Raw genomic sequence first — 22,134 nt, forward strand, 5'->3', positions numbered from 1 at the left:
GCGGAGCCATATGCAACATCATGTGCATGTCGGAGTATGAAAAAATGAAGCACAAGCCTTCACTGTCGCCCTCCACTGTCGACGTGTTCACATGGGGAGCGAGGCAACATGAACATACATGGGGAATTTTGTGGAGACGCTCATATACAACAACACATCGGTACAAAAAGAGGTGCATGTACTAGGGGAGATGTTCCAGTGCCGTGTCTGCTCAGCAATATCACGGCGCAAGTGATGGGGCTAGTAGGCATGACGTATCACACCGCTAAATGGCAAAACATCGTAAAGGAACACCCTGCGCTCCTCAATGGGCTTTGAAAGCTGAAAGACGTGCAAATCACTCTGCTCATCAATGAAGCAGTCAAACCGGTGGCTCAAAATCACTGCAGACTTCCTGTGAACCTCCAGCCACAGGTAGAAGAAGAAATAAAAAGTTTACTAGCACAGGACATCATCGAGTCAGCAGAAGGACCAACGCCATGGCTGCCCCCCATCATGGCTGTGCCAAAGAAAAACACAGAGAAAATACAAATCTGTGTTGACATGCCTCTACCGAACACAGACATAGAAAGAAAACAACACCATTGCCCTCATCTAAATGAAATGATCAGCTGCTTCACCAGAGCCTGTGTTTTCTCCAAGCTCGACTTGTTCAAAGGCTACCACCAGCTGGAGCTAGACGTGCAGTCCTGCTACATCACAACATTCTCCACCCACCTAGGATTATTTCGCTACAAGCGATTAAGCTTCAGGGTGTCACCAACAGCAGAAATATTTTAGAAGATGGTGAGACGAGTGATCAGGCCTGTAAAAAACTGTCTAAACTACAGCAATGACATCTTGGTATTTGGTCACGCCAACGAAGACCATGACTTGGCAGTGTGGGAGGTCTGCAAACAACTAGGAACGGCTGGCCTGACACTGAATAAGTTACAATGCGAACTGGGGAAAAGAGAACTTGTGTTCTTCTGACATATCTTTTCCTGAAACGGGATGCAACCAGAACCCAGCAAGGTAGAAACACTACGCAATGCACAACCTCCAGTGGACGCAGAAGAAGTGAGGTCATTTCTGGGTCTAGCGAGCTACTGCATACAATACATCAAGGATTTTGCCACTGTGACCACCCTGCTTCACATACTGACCAGACAATTACAACCATTTCTCTAGACAGTGAAATAAGACAAGGCATTTAAAAATATCTGACATGCTGTCACAGCATATGTATACTTTGACACATCCCTACGCACGGAGCTCACTGTAGATGTCAGCCCAGTAGGGTTGGGAGCCATTCTAGCACAACATAAGCCCAGAAGAGACTCAGCACAACCAATTGTTGCATATGCAAGCAGCAGTCTATTGGACTTGGAGAGGACTTACTCTCAGCCCAAGAGAGAAAGTCTAGTGGTCGTGTGGGCATGCGAACATTACCAAATGTTCATCTATGGAAAACAGTTCACCATCGTACACAGTTTTCTCATCAATAATGTTACTGCAAATGTTACAGTGATATTATTAATTATGCTATTAAAGATGTAATTAATGCTGTAATATTGTAGGAGGCTGGTCTGGCTTATAGTGGGTACCAATTGGTACTCACACCATGTGCCACGTCCAGTTATCCCTTATTAGTAGATTAGTAGTGTTCTAGCAGCTTAGGCTGATAGAGGTAGCTATAGAAGAGCAGCTTAGGCTGAACTAGGAGACATGCAAAGCTCCTGCTATACCACTTATATCACTTAGCACTATGTCATAAGATACACATTACTCAGAGTTACTAAAAATAAAGGTACCTTATTTTAGTGACAATATGCCAAAAGTATCTCAGAGGATATACTCCCTTAGGAGGTAAGTAATATACACAAAATATACACACAAACCAAAATCAGGTAAGTAAACAGTTAGAAAAGTAGTGCAAACACTGTAGAAGACAATAGAATTCATTATGAGACAATAGGCCAGGGGCAACACAAACCACATACTCCAAAAGTGTAATGCGAACCACGAATGGACCCCAGGCCTAGTGTAGTGTGTAGAGGGTCACTGGGAATGTAATAAAACACTAAGGGTGTCCAAGATACCCCACCCCAAGACCCTGAAAAGTAGGACTAAAGTTACTCTACTACCCCAGAAAGACAGTAAAGTTGAGATAGGGGATTCTGCAAAGACAACAACTGACTGCAAAGCACTGAAGACAGATTCCTGGACCTGAGGACCTGAAAAGGAAGGGGACCAAGTCCAAGAGTCACGCAAGTGTCCAGGTGGGGCAGGAGCCCACTAAACTCCAGATGAAGGTGCAAAAGGGCTTGCTAGCTGCAAGGATCGTAGTTGAAGATAAAGGGTGCTGCCCGGGCCCAGGATGGACCAGGAGGTCGCCCCTTGGACGAGGAGACAGAGGGGGCGCTCAGCAACAGAGAGAGCCCATGCAGAAGCAGGCAGCACCCGCAGAAGCACCTGAACAGGCGCATAACAAAGCTGAACCCGATGGTCATTTCAGCAAAACAAAAGAGGGTCCTACGAAACCGGTGGTCAGCTCAGCAAGTTGAGCAATGCAGGACGGAGTGCTGGGGATCTATGCTGTGCTGTGCATGAAGGAATCCTTGCAATAGTGCACAGAAGCCCTAGCAGCTGAAGATCACGTGGTGCACAGGATTACTGCCTAGCGTGGGGAGGCAAGGACTTACCTCCACCAACTTTGGGCAGAACGACCACTGGACTGTGGGAGTCACTTGGATCCAGCTCCTGTGTTCCAGGGACCACGCTCGTCGAGATGAGAGGGAACCCAGAGGACCGGTGACGCAGAAGTTTGGTGCCTGCGTTAGCTGGGGGAAGATTCTGTCGATCCACTGGAGATTTCTTCTTGGCTTCCAGTGCAGGGTGAAGGCAGATAAGCCCTCAGAGCATGCACCACCAGGAAACAGTCGAGAAAGCCGGCAGGATTAGGCACTACAATGTTGCTGGTGGTCTTCTTGCTACTTTTTTGCAGTTTTGCAGGTGTCGTGGAGCAGTCAGCGGTCGATCCTTGGCAGAAGTCAAAGAGGGCGGTGCAGAGGAACTCTGGTGAGCCCTTGCATTCGTTACCTGGTGAGATACCCACAGATGATACCCTAAATAGCCCTCAAAGGAGGATTGGCTTCAGAGAAAGGTAAGGACTTATCAGGAGGGGTCTCTGATGTCAACTGCTGGCACTGGCCACTCAGAGGTGTCCATTGTGCCCTCACACCTCTGCATCCAAGATGGCAGAGGTCTGGGACACACTGGAGGAGCTCTGGACACCTCCCCTGGGAGGTGCGGGTCAGGTGAGTGGTCACTCCCCTTTCCTTTGTCCAGTTTCATGCCAGAGCAGGGCTGGGGGGATCCCTGAACCGGTGTAGACTGGCTTATGCAAGGAGGGCACCATCTGTGCCCTTCAAAGCATTTCCAGACGCCAGGAGAGGCTACTCCTCCCAGGCCCTTCACACCTATTTCCAAAGTGGGTCTGTGAGTGTCTGGGTGGGTCTGTCACTGGGTGCATGACTGCCTGAGTGGGACTTTGAGTGAGTGTGTGAGTGGCTGAGTGGGACTGTGAGTGGGTGCATGAGTGTCTGAGTGGGTCTGTCATTGGGTGCATGAGTGTCCGAGTGGGTCTGTGAGTGAGTGCATTAGTTTCTGAGTGGATCTTTGAGTGGGTGTGTGAGTGGCTGAGTGGCTCTGTGAGTGGGTGTGTGAGTGGCTGAGTGGGACTGTGAGTGGGTGCATGAGTGTCTGAGTGGGTCTGTCAGTGGGTGCATGAGTATCTGAGTGGTCTGTGACTAGATGCATGAGTGTCTCAGTGGATCTGTGAGTGGGTCTGTGAGTGTCTGAATGGGTCTGTCAGTGGGTGCATGAGTATCTTAGTGGTCTGTGACTAGATGCATGACTGTCTCAGTGAGTCTGTGAGTGGGTATGTGAGTGTCTGAATGGGTCTGTCACTAGGTGCATGACTGCCTGATTGGGACTATGAGTGGTCGAATGAGTAATTGTGTGGGTCTCTAAATGAGTGCATTACTACCTGAGTGTTCTACCTCTTTTGTCACCGATAGTCACAACTTTGTCGCAACCTTACATAGGGAGGCCATGCTGAGCATTGCAATGTATTTGCAAATATTGCAGGTGGTGAAAAAAAAAAGTTTTCTGTTGTTTTAAACACATAATATGACCTTTAAACACCCCTATATCCCACCTTGAAGTGAGGGTACCTCCAACCTAACCCCTTATACCACTATTATTGGTTATTTTCAGCCCCAGGGACCGTATCCAGTTACATAAAATAGCGGCAGCAACTTTCGGCTTAGGATGCGGACAGCCAATCACGGCATTCCAGTTGGTGCGTGCATTGGCAATTCATTGTGAATTTGTTGGGAAGTATTTGTGCTTCTAGATATACAAATTTGGATTTCCTTAATTTCTCTAAAACTAATGTACGGATTTACACCAAATAAAAGTGTGCTTTCCGCACCAAAAAGCTATTATTCTGCCAAATTTGGTGCAATTGCGTCCAGTGATTTGGACTGTAGTCTTGTTCAAAAATCCTATGGGAATTAAAATGGGAAATGCACTTTTTTTTTACCCCCCCACTTTTCCTTGGCCCCAGATTGACAGATCGCCCCAATACTTTCCATGCACAACAAGATGCCTGAGCACACATTTTCTGGAAAATTCCATGAACATTCGTCAAATGACGCCAAAGAAATAGCCAAGTCAAAAAGCGCTTTTGAATAATGGTCTGTGTGGTCCACCGACTCAGGAGTGGGAATTACACAGTAGTCGGTCATCTCTGAGCATGCAGTGCTGAAGTGCGCAGGTGTGAAAGGACCATCAAGGTGTATCCCACAGGTGCTGGAGGACATCAGTCTGGGAAAGGTGCACGTGCATTAACTTATTGTAACCTACCCGAGAGGATTACTTTTTGTAACGTGAATCATTTCTGTGTGTTGGCCCCTCTAGACCAGTGCTTCCCAAACTGTGGTCCGCGGACCCCCAGGGGTCTGTGACACATTCCCAGGGGGTCCGCAGGCCTGGACTGGGAGGAAGGCAATTCTCCTCTGACAAACACTTGCATTTTTTATATAGTTCTTGCTTCTCTTGAACAGTTTTAAAAGCACTGCAAACTTCCAGGTACAGCTTTCCAACAAAAATAAAAGCATCAAGATTACTCTAGTGATTAATGTCCCTGCTGGAGAGAGGGGCGGGAGTTTTGTCTAGTGGCAGTTCTGACTCACAGGTAGCACAGAGGGTTAATATGCCTGCTGCAAAGAACCCGTATCAGGCAAAGAACAGTATTTTATGTGCATAGCACAGTGGGTTACTGCTTTTGTTTCTTTTCTTACTGTGCAGTACATAAGTCACAATCATAATCTAGCACAGAGAGCTATGAACTGGCATTAAGGAGCTGCATGCAAACTGCAAGGCACAAATTAGAAGGTTATTCTTTTCCCTAGACTTTTATTTTCCTTGCACTGCTAAATAAGGTTTGCTTGCATAGAAATACATTCTTGATATTAAAGTCAATGCTAACCACCGTGCTGTGTCCTGAGTTTGTGCTTCTCCAAACTAAGCACTCTTAGAAGATGCCTACCAGTGTGGATGACGTGAATCCTACACCTTGTCTTCCCCTGTAAAGTGCTCTGACTCTGTACACTGGTATGAGAGGCGCTATAAAACAAGTGAATTACATGTGCTAGAGAGGCTATGGAGAGATGAGAGGCTCTTATGATTGTACACCACACATTTATGTAAAAAAACATTCTCAGATCTATACACCTAAAGATAAAAACAGGAATCGCTTGGGAAATGTTGAATCTGACCTGAGGATTCAGCTTTCCTAAATAAAACTAAACATTGAGAAGTTAGTCGCTGAGATGCAGTGCCGACCTTCCCATTAAAAGGTTTCCATTTTGAATATTTTTCCAATATAAAATAATTATTTCGTTAGTAATTTGAGCGTTTGTTTGGTGTGCACTTGTTTGTGTATTTTTTGCAAATTAGTGTTTTAATGTTTGAAATTTAAATCGTACAAGTTGCTTGGGGTCCCCGACTTTCAGTAATGACTCAGTGGGGGTCCCCAGGAGTCAAAAGGTTGGGAACCACTGCTCTAGACGATGGGAGGAGATGGACGAATCACTTTTAATAGATTGTTTTTTACAGTTATAACCATTCTTTTATATAAGCAAGGTGCTTTATAGTTTGGTTAAACTAAACTAAAGGATTAACTAGATTAATTCAATTACAAATTTGGAAGAAAACCAACCGGTAATGGCTGATCCTGGAGACTAAACAAGGTGTGTGTATTCGTGATCAGCTCTGGAGACTACACAATGTGTGTGTGTTTGTGATCAGCCCTGGAGACTACACAATGTGTGTGTGTTTGTGATCAACCTTGGAGACTACACAATGTGTGTGTATACGTGATCAGCTCTGGAGACTACACAAGGTGTGTGTGTTTGTGATCAGCCCTGGAGACTACACAATGTGTGTGTATTCGTGATCAGCCCTGGAGACTACACAATGTGTGTGTGTTTGTGATCAGCCCTGGAGACTACACAATGTGTGTGTGTTTGTGATCATCCCTGGAGAGTACACAATGTGTGTGTATTCGTGATCAGCTCTGGAGACTACACAAGGTGTGTGTGTGTTTGTAATCAGTGCTGGAGATTTCCTGCCTGTGTTTGTGTAAAGACTGGTGCCTGCCTGTGTCAGTGCCTGCAGCATGTGCAGTGCCTGTGAGTGATGGAAGCAGCTGTCCTGCTGTCTGACTGTAAAGGGACAGAGTCCGATGTCTGTCTGTCCTTGAAGGCGATGAATGTATAAACACATATTAAATGGAAAGTTTCTGAGATGTGTTTGTTTTATGTGGAGTCCAACACTGCATTAGAATAATAAAAGCATTTAAAGTTACTGGTTGAAATGAAAAAAGTGCGTCCGCACAGTGACCTTTCGCGTGAAGAAAATCTGATAACCACTACACCACAGAAACCTGCACAAGGCGCCTAGAGGCCGCTTCAGCTCTGATAAGCGCTGTGCACGAAATGCGGTGCTTAACACGCAGCACACTGATTATTGTACATATATGAGGTCTCTCCCTGAATGCATAGAACTGAGTGCTGCACTGATAGGAGGTCTCACACTGAATGCATAGAACTGAGCGCTGCACTGATAGGAGGTCTCGAACTGAATGCATAGAACTGAGTGATTCACTGATAGGAGGTCTCTCACTCAATGCATAGAACTGAGTGCTGCACTGATAGTAGGTCTCGCCCTGAATGCATAGAACTGAGCGCTGCACTGATAGGAGGTCTCTCACTTACTTCTTATATCTTAGTGCTGCACTGATAGGAGGTCTCGCACTGAATGCATAGAACCGAGTGTTGCACTGATAGGAGGTCTCTCGGTGAATGCATAGAACCGAGTGTTGCACTGATAGGAGGTCTCTCGGTGAATGCATAGAACTGAGTGCTGCACTGACAGGAGGATTCTCACTTACTGCTTAGATCTGAATGCTGCACTGATAGGAGGTCTCTCACTCAATGCATATAAGTGAGCGCTGCGCTGATAGTAGATCTCTCACTCAATGCATAGTACTGAGTGTCGCGCTGATAGGAGGCCTCTCACTGGACGCATAGAACTGAGTGCTGCACTGATAGGAGGTCTCTCACTCAATGCATAGAACTGAGCGCTGCACTGATAGGAGGTCTCTCACTCAATGCATAGAACTGAGTGTCGCGCTGATAGGAGGTCTCTCACTCAATGCATAGAACTGAGTGTTGCACTGATAGGAGGTCTCTCACTCAATGCATAGAACTGAGCGCTGCACTGATAGGAGGTCTCTCACTGAATGCATAGAACTGAGTGCTGTCAAATTATCCTGTCTCTCACTGAATGGACATCATTGGAGGATGCACGGATTAGTGATCTCTGTTCACATCTAATAGGCCTCTCACTGAACACTCAGCGGTGAAGGATGCACAGATACGACGTCTCTCTTCACAGATAGGAGCTCTCACTGAATACAGATCACTTAGCGCTGCGAAGCTCGGGTCTCTGCTCTTCACACTTGCCAGACCGGCTCTTGCACTCTGTGGCTTTTAGTGACGTGTACATCGGTTGTTTACAGCTGGGGCCAGGTGTGTTGTTTCTCTACATCCGGGTGTCCGCTTCCCGCACTCCCAGGGGTCAGCCATACTCCTGATAGGAACCATTTTATAGCGCTACAGATTCATTGTGTAAAGTCCGCACCAGCAATAAAGGATGAAGAGTGAATCAGGACACGAACCCACTCAAATGGGGTGTGATGTGGCCAACCGTGAGGATAGGGTTGCGCTGGTGTGATGGGGGCCTGGTGGGGTGATGGGGGCCTGGTGGTGTGATGGGGGCCTGCTGGGGCGATGGGGGCCTGGTGTAATGATGGGGGCCTGCTGGGGTGATGGGGGCCTGGTGTAATGATGGGAGCCTGCTGGGGCGATGGGGGCCTGGTGGTGTGATGGGAGCCTGCTGGGGTGATGGGGGCCTGGTGGGGCGATGGGGGCCTGGTGGTGTGATGGGAGCCTGCTGGGGCGATGGGGGCCTGCTGGAGCGATGGGGGCCTGGTGTAATGATGGGACCCTGCTGGGGTGATGGAGGCCTGGTGGGTGATGGGAGGGGCTGCTGGGGTGATGGAGGCCTGGTGGGTGATGGGAGGGGCTGCTGGGGTGATGGGGGCCTGCTGGGGCGATGGGGGCCTGCTGGGGTGATGGAGGCCCTGCAGGAGGGATAGGGCCCTGCTGGGGTGATGGGGGCCCGTTGCCAGAGACCCCCTGGGGTCTGAGGGGATTGCTGCAGACCGAGCACCCGACAGTCCTTTGGAACATAGACTGACATTGACCCAAGTTTGTGTAAGGTGTTGTTTGTGCTTCGTGTGTCAATAATGTGTCCAAGTAAAGACAGACAAGGGCAGTGGGTGAATCTCCTATGACTGATTAGTAAAGTGAGTAATTGTAAAGTTCAATCTTCCTCACAATCTCAATGTGTTTGATGTGTTTGCGTTTGTTCGACTTTCCCCAGGAGCCTCAGACCTGGTCTGGTCTTGTCCGTCTGTCTCTGTTTCTGTAAGTGCTTGTTTGACTCTCATCTGGTACTTTTGTGAGTTCGGATTTCCTGTAAAAACATGGGCAGGATGAAGACAAAGCTGAAGAAATAAAACCTCCATGCAGAATCCACCACAAAGATCCACTCACTGCACCTGCTGCACCATTGCATCCCTGAAGCCCGGTGCAGAGAGTGGACGCAGCGCTCCCTGGTGGTCTAGTGGTTAGGATTCGGCGCTCTCACCGCCGCGGCCCGGGTTCGATTCCCGGTCAGGGAAGACATTTGTTTTTCATATTCTCCTTTAACGACTGATTTGGTCTTTAACTGTTTCAATAGAGTTTCATGTGTGTAATTACATCAATTACTTTATGACGTGGCCAGTATTAGACGCATTGATAACGGTGCAAAATGGAAACATCTTCATTACAAAGATGTCACTAGTCTTTCGACTTCAGGTGACCTCCCGCTACCCCATCCCTTATTGGGAGCTGCAGATCTCCCTTAAACTGTTTATAAAACATGAGCATTAAAAACAATGCCCAAGCTACTGAAGCAAGTATACACCAAACAGATGTACAAATTGAGAAATATTCTTGTTAATCCGCAAAACAAATAGAAATTTGAATGGGAAGGCTGGAGTTTGTCAAAGTCTGCTTATTTTTCAAAGATGGAGTTATAAATTAGCCTCTCACACATCACTTTGTTTTTGAAGCTCCTGACGCAGCCTCTCGTTTTCTGGGAGCAGATAGCGCTTCAATGAGACCAACAATAGTCCACGCCTCTCTGTGCTATACTTGTGCCGCTCCAACTTCACTTGTAGCCTTTGGTTTCAGATCCCTTCACATGAATCTTACAATTTTTCGTTTTGTTATGTTATCTGTACATACACTGTTATTCTACTAATATTACATGTTATCTATTTCTCTGCAAAGCCACAAGGACTCACCAGGCATCACGGACCCCAGGGGTTCACAGACCACCGGGGACCCCCGGAGGTCCTTGGACCACTGCTTAAAATTTGCTAACACACAAAGCAAACGGGCAGGACTTTCTTGGGAACTTGATGAATGAATATCTAGAGGGCGGCTTTAGCGCTGGTGGCCCCCGTGCGAACATCTTTGTTGGCCCCGCCCCCCATGTCCTCCTTTTTCATAGATTCCTTAACTACCACCCTCCAGTGGGCTCCACATCTCTCCTTAGCCCGTCTCTCACATTTACTTACTTTATAGCGCTTCTCATCCCAAGGTAGAGTGTCAGAGCGCTTTACAACACAAACATATAATACAGAGACAATAGGTCATACAAGTGTGTAAATCAATGTATAGGAGATGTTACTTAAGACAATGAGGACTGCAAGGTGTAGGAATGACGTCATCCATACTGGTTGGCTTTATATGTTACGACTTCTTGGTCTGGAGAAAGGAAGAGGAGGATTTACTACGTTTTCCCGCAGTGCAGTCCCCAAGGTGCTGCGCAGTGTTCACAAACAGTGCACAACAGCACCATATCTAGTAATATATGGTGCTGCTGCTCTCACCTCTAGTGCTAGTGCAGAGCTGTGTCTGTGTTGTGAAGCACAGGTTTTATACTCGAAGGTTACACTTCCTGCACAAATTCTATGCTTTGACAAAGTTTAACACTTTACTACGTTGCAGCAGAAATTGAGATGAGGATGAATTTCTTGTTAAAATACAGTGTGACATGACAGATTTGCCGTTCATGGTATTACATGTAATTTTGTGTTATTTTGCTGAACGTTCCGCTAATTACATGAAAGCAAATAATGCAAATTAAGCGCACCCCTGTTCCGTAGCTGCAGAAGCGCAGAACGGGACTGGACCTGCTGTGTAAGACCCGTGTGGGGACCTGAAGGGCTGAACCCCATCCCACTTGTATCGAGGACTAAGAGGTGGACTTCAAGGGTCAGTTGTCTGACCTCCTGTTCGGCTGCAAGGACACAACAAGCTACAAGAGGCCTTATTCCTGGTGTTCCCAGCTGGCGAGCAGCAACTGGAAGCAGACTGAGCCCTGCTTGTGGCCTCTGCTGAAAGTCCTGCCCCTATCTCAGAGCAGTGCTTGAAATGGAAAAATTAAAGTGCAGGGACTCTGTGCTAGAGTACCTGCTTGTTTCCGAGAAGTGCCGGTACTCTCCAATTAAAAGTATTACGTTTTTCTTGAGATGTGCCGGCACTCTACCTCTCAAAATAAAAAAGTATCGGTACTCAGTACCGGACAGTACCTGCCCATTTCAAGCACTGTCTCAGAGGTTTGTTTTTTTGTCTATGTGGTTTTATACAGCTCAAACTATACCCAAAGGTTTTGGAGCGCTTTACATGAGCTTACGTTGCACAAGGACACATTCATGTTTGGTAGGCACGGGGAGATTACTTGATTTGCCCAAAAACACAGGATGTTGAGCCGACTCTGAGACTTGAACCTGGTTCCCCAGCTCCAAAGCCGGCAGCTCTGCAGAGGGAGAGGGAGAGGGAGAGAGAGAAAGACAGAGTGCGAGAGAGAGATTAAAAGGACTGTTAGGTGATAATATCAGTTAAAACATACCGTTTCAAACACAGAAAGCAACTGAAATTCACCGGTTATCGTTATCTGATGCAGCTATAACTCATGACTTAAAGTTACTACAGCTCGCACCCTCGCCGTGCACTACTAAGTTTCTCATGTATTACATCAGTCATGACATGTTGTGTCATATCATTCATAACATCACTGCCACATCTGCAATGACATCATTGATGACAATACTGGACACGGTGGAGGGCTCGAGTTATAGTTCCTTCATTCAACTATAACTGGTAAATTTCAGTGGTTTTAAAAGGGAATATTTTAAAGGAAATATATACTTAACTAAATAGTCCTTTTAACCATATACACGCATACATACGCATGCACAAAAACACCTTGCAGCAGCTCTCACTGTACAATTCTTTTGTTATATTTCAATGCAGACCACTGTCCTGGTCTCGCTGCTCCCTCCGAGCACATCCTTCACCAACCCTTTTACTATTTCATTCAAAACAAGTATTGACAAAACATACTCAAGAGCTATTGGCTTTGTCGAAGCTTGATATTGTACAGGAGCATGACTGCTGTGCAGCATGACTGCAAGTAAAGGAAAAAGTGCTACGATGTGGCTAGAGCTGACCGACGTAGCGCTTTTTTTTTAGGTTGAGCGATCTGTGGGCTTTTAACCACGCCCACCGCACCCACATCACTATCACTCGTTCATGGACTTGCCTTTCAAAATTCCTTTGTTATCAATGCTTTACGTTTGTCCCTTCTCGGAGCCGTTTTGTTACCGCCTTGGCGATCTACCCTTTACATGGATAATTACACTTTTGCTCATACGTTTGACTGCAAGCAAACTTCTTTTTCCTTTTGTGTCTCTCCTTTACGCTCCTGACGGCAATGGCGCATTAAATCAGCTTGTTTATGTCAACTGTTTTACTTTTCATTTTTAATTTATGTGGCAAGAAAAGTCTAGTTAGGAATTTACAACACTATTCGCTCTAACTCTAGCAAACGCAAGACCCATTGCATTGCAAATGTTTTTTCCCCATTTGTTTCAGTCATGCTGCATGGAAGCCGCACTTCTGTACAACATGGCTAAACCACTTGACAAAGGCAATATCTCTTGCATAGGTACGACCTATTGGCTTTGGCAGTGCTTGTTTCCACTGGTCATTGTCCCAGTGAGTTGAAGGCTTTGTGGGCTGGATTTTAAGGCGGGGGCTCTGCTTGCACCTCTGGCACTTTCTGAAGGGTCGGGGGGTGCTTCCAGGGGAGGGGAGATGAGAGAGCCGGGGGGGGGGGGGGGGTGCTTTTTACCCCCCAGTCCGACCCTGTCAGGGCTTTATCTCCGCGGTTGGTGGAGGTCTGACCCTGCCCTGGGGGTCACTGTCTACAGACACCTGCAGGGAATGAGTCCAGAGGATGGAAAAGGGATCCCGGCGGTAATTTACGCAAATGTTGTGTTGATATAATGGTTATATTTTTTGTGTTTACAGTAGTGATGGGGTCCACGTCCCAAAACTGCATCTAATATTCAAAATGTGATAATGTCAGAAGTGGGATTCGAACCCCCGCCTCCAGGAGAGACTGCGACCTGAACGCAGCGCCTTAGACCGCTCGGCCATCCTGACAGCTGGGGGTCACTGCTGGTGACGCTAGTGATGGACAGGATGAGGGGGGCTGTGTGCACAGCGCTGTTCGGCAGTTACAGGGCTTTTTTCCAGCTCTGTTCGGATACGAACAGTCATTGATGTTCCAGTTCCATCACTTGAAGGATATTTCTGACTGATCTGTCCCCGGAGTGTTTCACCGCAGGAAGCAGTAACAGGCACTGAGGCTCTCAGACACTGACTTTCCTCTCAGTCGCTGCTCCTCAGCCGGGCACAGAGTTTGCTTCTCAGTGACTTCAGCTGAGCAGAGACCTGCGCTCCGCACTTCACACTCTTTCTATAGGGGAAGCAGGGACTGACATGTCCCGTCCATCACTGACAGCAAAGACACGTGATACTTCATTTTACACGAGTAACGCTGCATTTAACACATTTACAATATCACTGAATGAATACGGTCTACAAAGCGCCTGTGATCCCAAGAAACATCTCATTCGTCACAAACTAAACTTCCTGTCAGTGCCTCGAGGCGACCTTGGCGAGCTTTGCTTATAGCGCATAATTTATTATCGTTACAGCGATTATCTGCTTTCTTTTCTGTGAAACCTCATAAAGAGTGGACAGTAGGCCCCCGGGGACCAGTTACCGGGCACCACTTCCGGTGAGTGGGCCGAGGATGTATGTACACACCGGGGATGCTGAGCCCACACACACATGCAGCCCGTACAGAGGGGAAGAATAAGCAGACGGCGCGCACCTCCGTGTGTTTCCTTGGCGGGATGGGTGTGGGAAACACGGCAACTGGTGATGAGAATGCCCCTGCCGCTCACCCTGCTTCACTGTGTGCATTCCACGTGTGTCTCCCACCTCTGCTCAGCCCTTGCCACCTCGACACTGGCGCCCGCTTCGCAATGCCAAAGTCTGATGGGCACATACTCCATTTTTGCTGCATCTGTGTTCTCAAAAACTGCCACAAACATTGCGGTAAGCACCGCTGAGCCCAAGGCCCTAAATTGAGGGCAAATTTGTTTTCGTCACCGGCGTCGATCTCAGGCCTAAGCAGGATCTTGGAGGAGTGTGGTGTAATCAGTGCCCAGCTTAAGGTCACGCACTGAGAACCAATAGGCTGCAGGAACGCCACGGTGACCATTTTTATGGGCGAGCGCAAAGCGCTCAGTCCATTCAGTGATCTCTCTTTGGGCTTCAAACCACGCCCATGCCACGTCAGTCACTTAAATTGGTTCGTGGGCTTGCCTTTTAAAATCCGCTTGCTTTCATTTGTGAAAGGCATGCATACCTCATGCCTTTTCCAGTGTTTAGCTCACCTACACAGCACCAGTAAACTACTAGAAACAAACGAGGCTCATGTTTTGAGCCTGGTTTCTGGACTACTTTATCTGTTAATTTTCCCTGCAGTGCGATCGAGCTCCGTTTTTTCATTTTCAATTTGAGCACGATCGCGCTGTATTTTACATAGCGCGATCGCACTGTGTTTTTTTTCTTCTTTTAATTTGTGTGGCAAGAAAAGTTAGGTTAGGAGTTTACAACGCAAATAGCTCCAGCTTGAGCAAATGCGAGCCCCAATTCATTGAAAATGCTGGTTATGTTAGGCATCATACAAAGAGGCCCAAAGAACATCTAGACCGGGCACCGTTGGTCCTCCAAAACAGGGAGGAGACACTTGAACATTACATTCACATTGTGGGGCCAGTTTTCAACTCCTGCCACCTGAACACTACATTGCAATGTTCAGCCAGATTTCAATACATCCTTGACGACCTGCCACCAAGGACATTGTGGCCGAGCCACAGCACCACATGCCTGTGACTGGCCACCGTTACCATCATGTCAGAGGAGAGCAAAGAAAGCACGCTTCCAATCGCAATCTTAAGGCAACCTCTGCCATTTGACCTCTCTGATTCCCAAATGAAAGGAGCTCGCTGGGAAAAAGGGATCAGGCAGTTTGAACGATATTTGAGTGCCGCCTGCAAGGGCCGCACAGACGAACAGACAAGAGACCTATTGCTAAACCTCTTTGGGGGTGATGTTGAAGACTTGCTTGTAACATTGCCACCGGAGTCAATAACTGCAACGAATAAAGTGCCTAACAGACAACTTTGACCCGCAGTGGAACTTGTTTTTGAGTGCTACACATTCAACGCAGCCTTCCAACGACCAGACAAATCCCTCGTCGATTTTGCAACCCGATTGCGCAAACTAGTCACCTACTGTGATTTTGACAAGTTTGACAATGGGGCAGCGATTAGACTGTGCATCATCGAAAGATGTCACTCAACTGGGTTCCGTATGAAAATACTAAAAGAAACGTACACACTAGACAAAAGACTGACCATGGCGCGGTCAGAAGCCAGAGCCATATCACATACCATCCAAATGGAAACCGGGAGAGTGCGGATGATGAAGCAAGCTCATCCCGTGGCTGGGAGCTACACCAGACAAGACACCAATGCCACCAAAGGAGAAACACGGAAGAACATGTTACCCCTGCTGCCTAGAATACCTGCATGTCTGTGCATATCCAAATGTCAGAAATGCAACTGTGACAACCACTTTGTCTGCATGGTTGGACACATCAAGGCAGAAAGCAGAAGCCCTGCAAGATCACGCATAGCTGCGAGCTGACACGCCTTACACGTGGAAGCATGCAATCGCAGCTCTTCCACTGACTCAGATGCCGCCAGTACACGCAACACAAACAAACGTCTATATCTCATGTCAGACATCCCAACACAAGAACGCACATCTAAACAGATCCAGCTTGTCGACAAACGGTAAATAAAGATGGCGACGGTAGAGATTCCAGTCGGCAGGCACACCACACAATTTATACTTGAAAGCGGAGCCATATGCAACATCATGTGCATGTCGGAGTATGAAAAAATGAAGCACAAGCCTTCACTGTCGCCCTCCACTGTCGACGTGTTCACATGGGGAGCGAGGCAACATGAACATACATGGGGAATTTTGTGGAGACGCTCATATACAACAACACATCGGTACAAAAAGAGGTGCATGTACTAGGGGAGATGTTCCAGTGCCGTGTCTGCTCAGCAATATCACGGCGCAAGTGATGGGGCTAGTAGGCATGACGTATCACACCGCTAAATGGCAAAACATCGTAAAGGAACACCCTGCGCTCCTCAATGGGCTTTGAAAGCTGAAAGACGTGCAAATCACTCTGCTCATCAATGAAGCAGTCAAACCGGTGGCTCAAAATCACTGCAGACTTCCTGTGAACCTCCAGCCACAGGTAGAAGAAGAAATAAAAAGTTTACTAGCACAGGACATCATCGAGTCAGCGGAAGGACCAACGCCATGGCTGCCCCCCATCGTGGCTGTGCCAAAGAAAAACACAGAGAAAATACAAATCTGTGTTGACATGCCTCTACCGAACACAGACATAGAAAGAAAACAACACCATTGCCCTCATCTAAATGAAATGATCAGCTGCTTCACCAGAGCCTGTGTTTTCTCCAAGCTCGACTTGTTCAAAGGCTACCACCAGCTGGAGCTAGACGTGCAGTCCTGCTACATCACAACATTCTACACCCACCTAGGATTATTTCGCTACAAGCGAGTAAGCTTCAGGGTGTCATCAACAGCAGAAATATTTTAGAAGATGGTGAGACGAGTGATCAGGCCTGTAAAAAACTGTCTAAACTACAGCAATGACATCTTGGTATTTGGTCACGCCAAAGATGACCATGACTTGGCAGTGTGAGAGGTCTGCAAACAACTTGCAATGGCTGGCCTGACACTGAATATGGAAAAATGCGAACTGGGGAAAAGAGAACTTGTGTTCTTCTGACATATATTTTCCTGAAAAGTGATACAACCAGAACCCAGCAAGGTAGAAACACTACGCAATGCACAACCTCCAGTGGACGCAGAAGAAGGGAGGTCATTTCTGGGTCTAGCGAGCTACTGCATAAAATACATCAAGGATTTTGCCACTGTGAGCACCCTGCTTCACGTACTGACCAGACAATTACAACCATTTCTCTAGACAGTGAAATGAGACAAGGCATTTAAAAATATCCGACATGCTGTCACGGCATATGTATACTTTGACACATCCCTACGCACGGAGCTCACTGTAGATTTCAGCCCAGTAGGGTTGGGAGCCATTCTCGTACAACATAAGCACAGAAGAGACTCACCACAACCAAATGTTGCATATGCAAGCAGAAGTCTATCGCACTTGGAGAGGGCTTACTCTCAGCCCAAGAGAGAAAGTCTAGTGGTCGTGTGGGCATGCGAACATTACCAAATGTTCATCTATGGAAAACAGTTCACCATCGTGCACAGTTTTCTCATCAATAATGTTACTGCAAATGTTACAGTGATATTATTAATTATTATGTTAAAGATGTAATTAATACTGTAATATTGTAGGAGGCTGCCCTGGCTTATAGTGGGTGCCAATTGGTACTCACACCTTGTGCCACGTCCAGTTATCCCTTATTAGTAGATTAGTAGTGTTCTAGCAGCTTAGGTGGATAGAGGTAGCTATAGCAGAGCAGCTTAGGCTTAACTAGGAGACATGCAAAGCTCATGCAATACCACTTATATCACTTAGCACTATGTCATAAGATACACATTACTCAGAGTTACTAAAAATAAAGGTACTTTATTTTAGTGACAATATGCCAAAAGTATCTCAGAGGATATACTCCCTTAGGTGGTAAGTAATATTCACAAAATATACACACAAACCAAAATCAGGTAAGCAAACAGTTAGAAAAGTAGTGTAAACACTGTAGAAGACAATAGAATACATTATGAGAGAGTAGGCCTAGGGGCAACACAAACCACATACTCCAAAAGTGTAATGCGAACCACGAATGGACCCCAGGCCTAGTGTAGTGTGTAGAGGGTCACTGGGAATGTAATAAAACACTAAGGGTGTCCAAGATACCCCACCCAAGACCCTGAAAAGTAGGACTAAAGTTACCCTACTACCCCAGAAAGACAGTAAAGTTGAGATAGGGGATTCTGCAAAGACAACAACTGACTGCAAAGCACTGAAGACGGATTCCTGGACCTGAGGACCTGCAAAGGAAGGGGACCAAGTGCAAGAGTCACGCAAGTATCCAGGTGGGGCAGGAGCCCACTAAACTCCAAATGAAGGTGCAAAAGGGCTTGCTAGCTGCAAGGATCGTGGTTGAAGATAAAGGGTGCTGCCCAGGCCCAGGATGGACCAGGAGGTCGCCCCTTGGACGAGGAGACAGAGGGGGCGCTCAGCAACAGAGAGAGCCCATGCAGAAGCAGGCAGCACCCGCAGAAGCACATGAACAGGCGCATAACAAAGCTGAACCCGACGGTCATTTCAGCACAACAAAAGAGGGTCCCACGAAGCCGGTGGTCAACTCAGCAAGTTGAGCAATGCAGAACGGAGTGCTGGGGATCTATGCTGTGCTGTGCAAGAAGGAATCCTTTCAATAGTGCACAGAAGCCCTAGCAGCTGAAGATCACGTGGTGCACAGGATTACTGCCTAGCGTGGGGAGGCAAGGACTTACCTCCACCAACTTTGGGCAGAAGGACCACTGGACTGTGGGGGTCACTTGGATCGAGCTCCTGTGTTCCAGGGACCACGTTCATCGAGATGAGAGGGGACCCAGAGGACCGGTGATGCAGACGTTTGGTGCCTGCGATATCAGGGGGAAGATTCCGTAGACCCACAGGAGATTTCTTCTTGGCTTCCAGTGCAGGGTGAAGGCAGACAGCCCTCAGAGCATGCACTACCAGGAAACAGTCAAGAAAGCCGGCTGCATTAGGCGCTACAATGTTGCTGGTAATCTTCTTGCTACTTTTTTGCGGTTTTGCAGGTGTCCTGGAGCAGTGAGCTGTCGATCCTTGGCAGAAGTCAAAGAGGGCAGTGCAGAGGAACTCTGGTGAGCCCTTGCATTTGTTACCTGTTGAGATACCCACAGGAGAGACCCTAAATAACCCTCAAAGGAGGATTGGCTACAGAGAAAGGTAAGGACCTATCAGGAGGGGTCTCTGATGTCACCTGCTGGCACTGGCTCTCAGAGGTGCCCATTGTGCCCTCTCACCTCTGCATCCAAGATGGCAGAGGTCTGGGACACACTGGAGGAGCTATGGGCACCTCCCATGGGAGGTGCTGGTCAGGACAGTGGTCACTCCCCTTTCCTTCGTCCAGTTTCGCGCCAGAGTAGGGCTGGGGGGATCCCTGAACTGGTGTAGACTGGCTTATGCAAGGAGGGCCCCATCTGTGCCCTTCAAAGCATTTCCAGAGGCGAGGAGAGGCTGCTCCTCCCAGACCCTTCACACGTATTTCCAAAGGGAGAGGGTGTAACACCCTCTTACAGAGGAAATCCTTTGTTCTGCCTTCCTGGGACCGGGCTGCCCAGACCCCAAGAGTGCAGAAACCTGCCTGAGGGTTGACAGCAGCGGTAGCTGCAGAGAAAACCACGGAAAGTTAGTTTGGCAGTACCCGGGCTCTATGCTGGAGACCAGGGGATGCATGGAATTGTCCCCCCAATACCAGAATGGTATTAGGGGGACAATTCCATGATCCTAGACATGTTACATGGCCATGTTCGGAGTTACCATTGTGACGCTACAGAAAGGTATTGACCTACATGTAGTGCACGCGTGTAATGGTGTCCCCGCACTCACAAAGTCCGGGGAGTTTGCCCTGAATAATGTGGGGGCACCTTGGCTAGTGCCAGGGTGCCCACACACTAAGTAACTTTGCACCTAATGTTCACTAAGGGAGGTTTAGACATATAGGTGACTCATAAGTTACTTAAGTGCAGTGTAAAATGCCTGTGAAATAACGTGGACGTTATTTCCCTCAGGCTGCAGTGGCAGTCCTGTGTAAGAATTGTCTGTGCTCCCTATGGGTGCCAAAATAAATGCTGCAGCCCATAGGGATCTCCTGGAACCCCAATACCTAGGTACCACATACTAGGGAATTATAAGGGTGTTCCAGTGTGCCAATAAGGATTGGTAAAATTAGTCACTAGCCTGCAGTGACAATTTTAAAAGCAGAGAGAGCATAAACACTGAGGTTCTGATTAGCAGAGCCTCAGTGATACAGTTAGGCACCACACAGGGAACACATACAGGGCACACTTTATGAGCACTGGGGTCCCGGCTAGCAGGATCTCAGTGACACAGGTAAAAACAAACGTACATACATTAAAAAATGGAGGTAACATGTCACGCAAGATGGTACTTTCCTACAAATATCTTGGGTAATTAGCAGTGCATGGCAAGGGCACAAGGTATAGTTACCTTAGTGCACGAGTTATAGTGACTTGAAATGACGATAACTCTAAACTGAATTTCTATAATTTTATAAATTTAAAATATATGCCTAATTATAACTTCCTTGTAACCTTTGTTTTTTTAATTGAATTTCTATGGGGTTTTTTAAAATTCTGTTTCCTAAGTATAACGTCCCTGTAACCTTTGTGTGAGTGGGTGCATGAGTGTCTCAGTGGGACTGTGAGTGAGTACATGAGTGTCTCAGTGTGTCTCTCAGTGACTGAATGTGTCTCTGAGTGGGTCTGTGAATGGGGGCATGAGTGTCTGAGAGGGTCTTTGAGTGGGTGCATGAGTGTCTGAATGGGTCTGTGAGTGGGTTCATGAGTGTCTTAGTGGGTCTGTGAGTGGGTGCATGAGTCTCTGAGGTTATGAGTGTGTGCATGAGTTTCTGACTGGGTCCGTGAGTGGGTGCACAAGTATCTCAGTAGGTTTATGAGTGGATGTATGAGTGCCTGAGTGGGTCTGTCAGTGGGTGCATGAGATCCTCATTGGGTCTGTGAGTGGCTGCATGAGTGACTCATCGGTTCTGTAAGTGGACACATTAGTGGTTGTGTGAGCCTGTGAGTAGGTGCATAAGAATCTGAGTGGGTCTTTGAGTGAGTGCGTGATTGTCTGAGTGGGCCTTTGAGTGGGTGTGAGAGTAACAGTTGCTGTAAATGGGTGCATGATGGTCTGAGTGGGTGTTTGAGTGGGTGCATGAGTGTCTGAGTGGGTCTGTGTGTTGGTGCATGAAGTCTTAGTGGGTCTGTGAGTGGGTGCATGAGTATGTGAGTGGGTTTGTAAGTGGATGTATTCTGTCTGATTGAGTCTGTGAGGGGGTGCATGAGACTGAGTGGGCCTGTGATTGGGTGCATGAGTATATAAGTGGGTCTTTGAGTGAGTGCATGAGTGTCTGAGTGGGTCTGTGAGTGGGTACATGAGTGTCTGAGTGGGTCTTTGAGTGGGTGTGAGAGTGACTGAGTAGGTCTTTAAGTGGGTGCATGAGTTTTTGACTGGGTCTGTGAGTGGGTGTATAAGTACCTCAGTAGGTTTATGAATGGATGTATGAGTGCCCCAGCGGGTCTTTCAGAGGGTGCATGAGTGCCTCAGTGAATCTGAGAGTAGATGCATGAGTGACTCAGTGGGTCTGTGAGTGGGCACTTTTGTGGTTGAGGGAGTCTGTGAGTGGGTGCATGAGTATCTGAGTGGGTCTTTGAGTGATTGTACGAGTGCCTGAGATGATCTGTGAGTAATTGCATGAGTGTCTGAGTGGGTCTGTGAGTGGATTCATGCCTCTCTGAGTGGGTCTGTGAATGAGTGCATGAGAATGAGTGGGTCTGTGAGTGGGTGCATGAGTAGATGAGTGAGTCTTTGAGTGGATGCATGACTGAGTGGATCTGTGAGTGGGTGCATGAGTATATGAGTGGGTATTTGAGTGAGTGGATGAGTGTGTGAGTGGGTGTATGAGTGTCTGAGTGGGTTTGTGAGTGAATGCATGAGTATCTCAGTTGGTGCATGAGTGTCTGAGTGGGTGTGTGAGTTGGTGCATGAGTGCCTGAGTTGGTCTGTGAGTGGGTGAATGAGTGTCTGAATGGGTCCGTGAGTGAGTGCATGAGTATC

At 47.5% G+C, this 22,134-nt stretch overlaps 1 non-coding gene across 1 annotated transcript; it reads left to right on the top strand.

Annotated features, from left to right (window-relative positions):
• The first annotated feature begins 9,286 nt into the window (after positions 1-9,286).
• Positions 9,287-9,358, top strand: TRNAE-CUC (transfer RNA glutamic acid (anticodon CUC)). The gene has a single exon. It is a non-coding gene; the product is annotated as a tRNA-Glu (tRNA).
• The last annotated feature ends 12,776 nt before the right edge of the window (positions 9,359-22,134 follow it).

Source organism: Pleurodeles waltl, unplaced genomic scaffold (assembly GCF_031143425.1).
Source record: "Pleurodeles waltl isolate 20211129_DDA unplaced genomic scaffold, aPleWal1.hap1.20221129 scaffold_39, whole genome shotgun sequence".
Lineage (NCBI taxonomy): Eukaryota > Metazoa > Chordata > Amphibia > Caudata > Salamandridae > Pleurodeles > Pleurodeles waltl.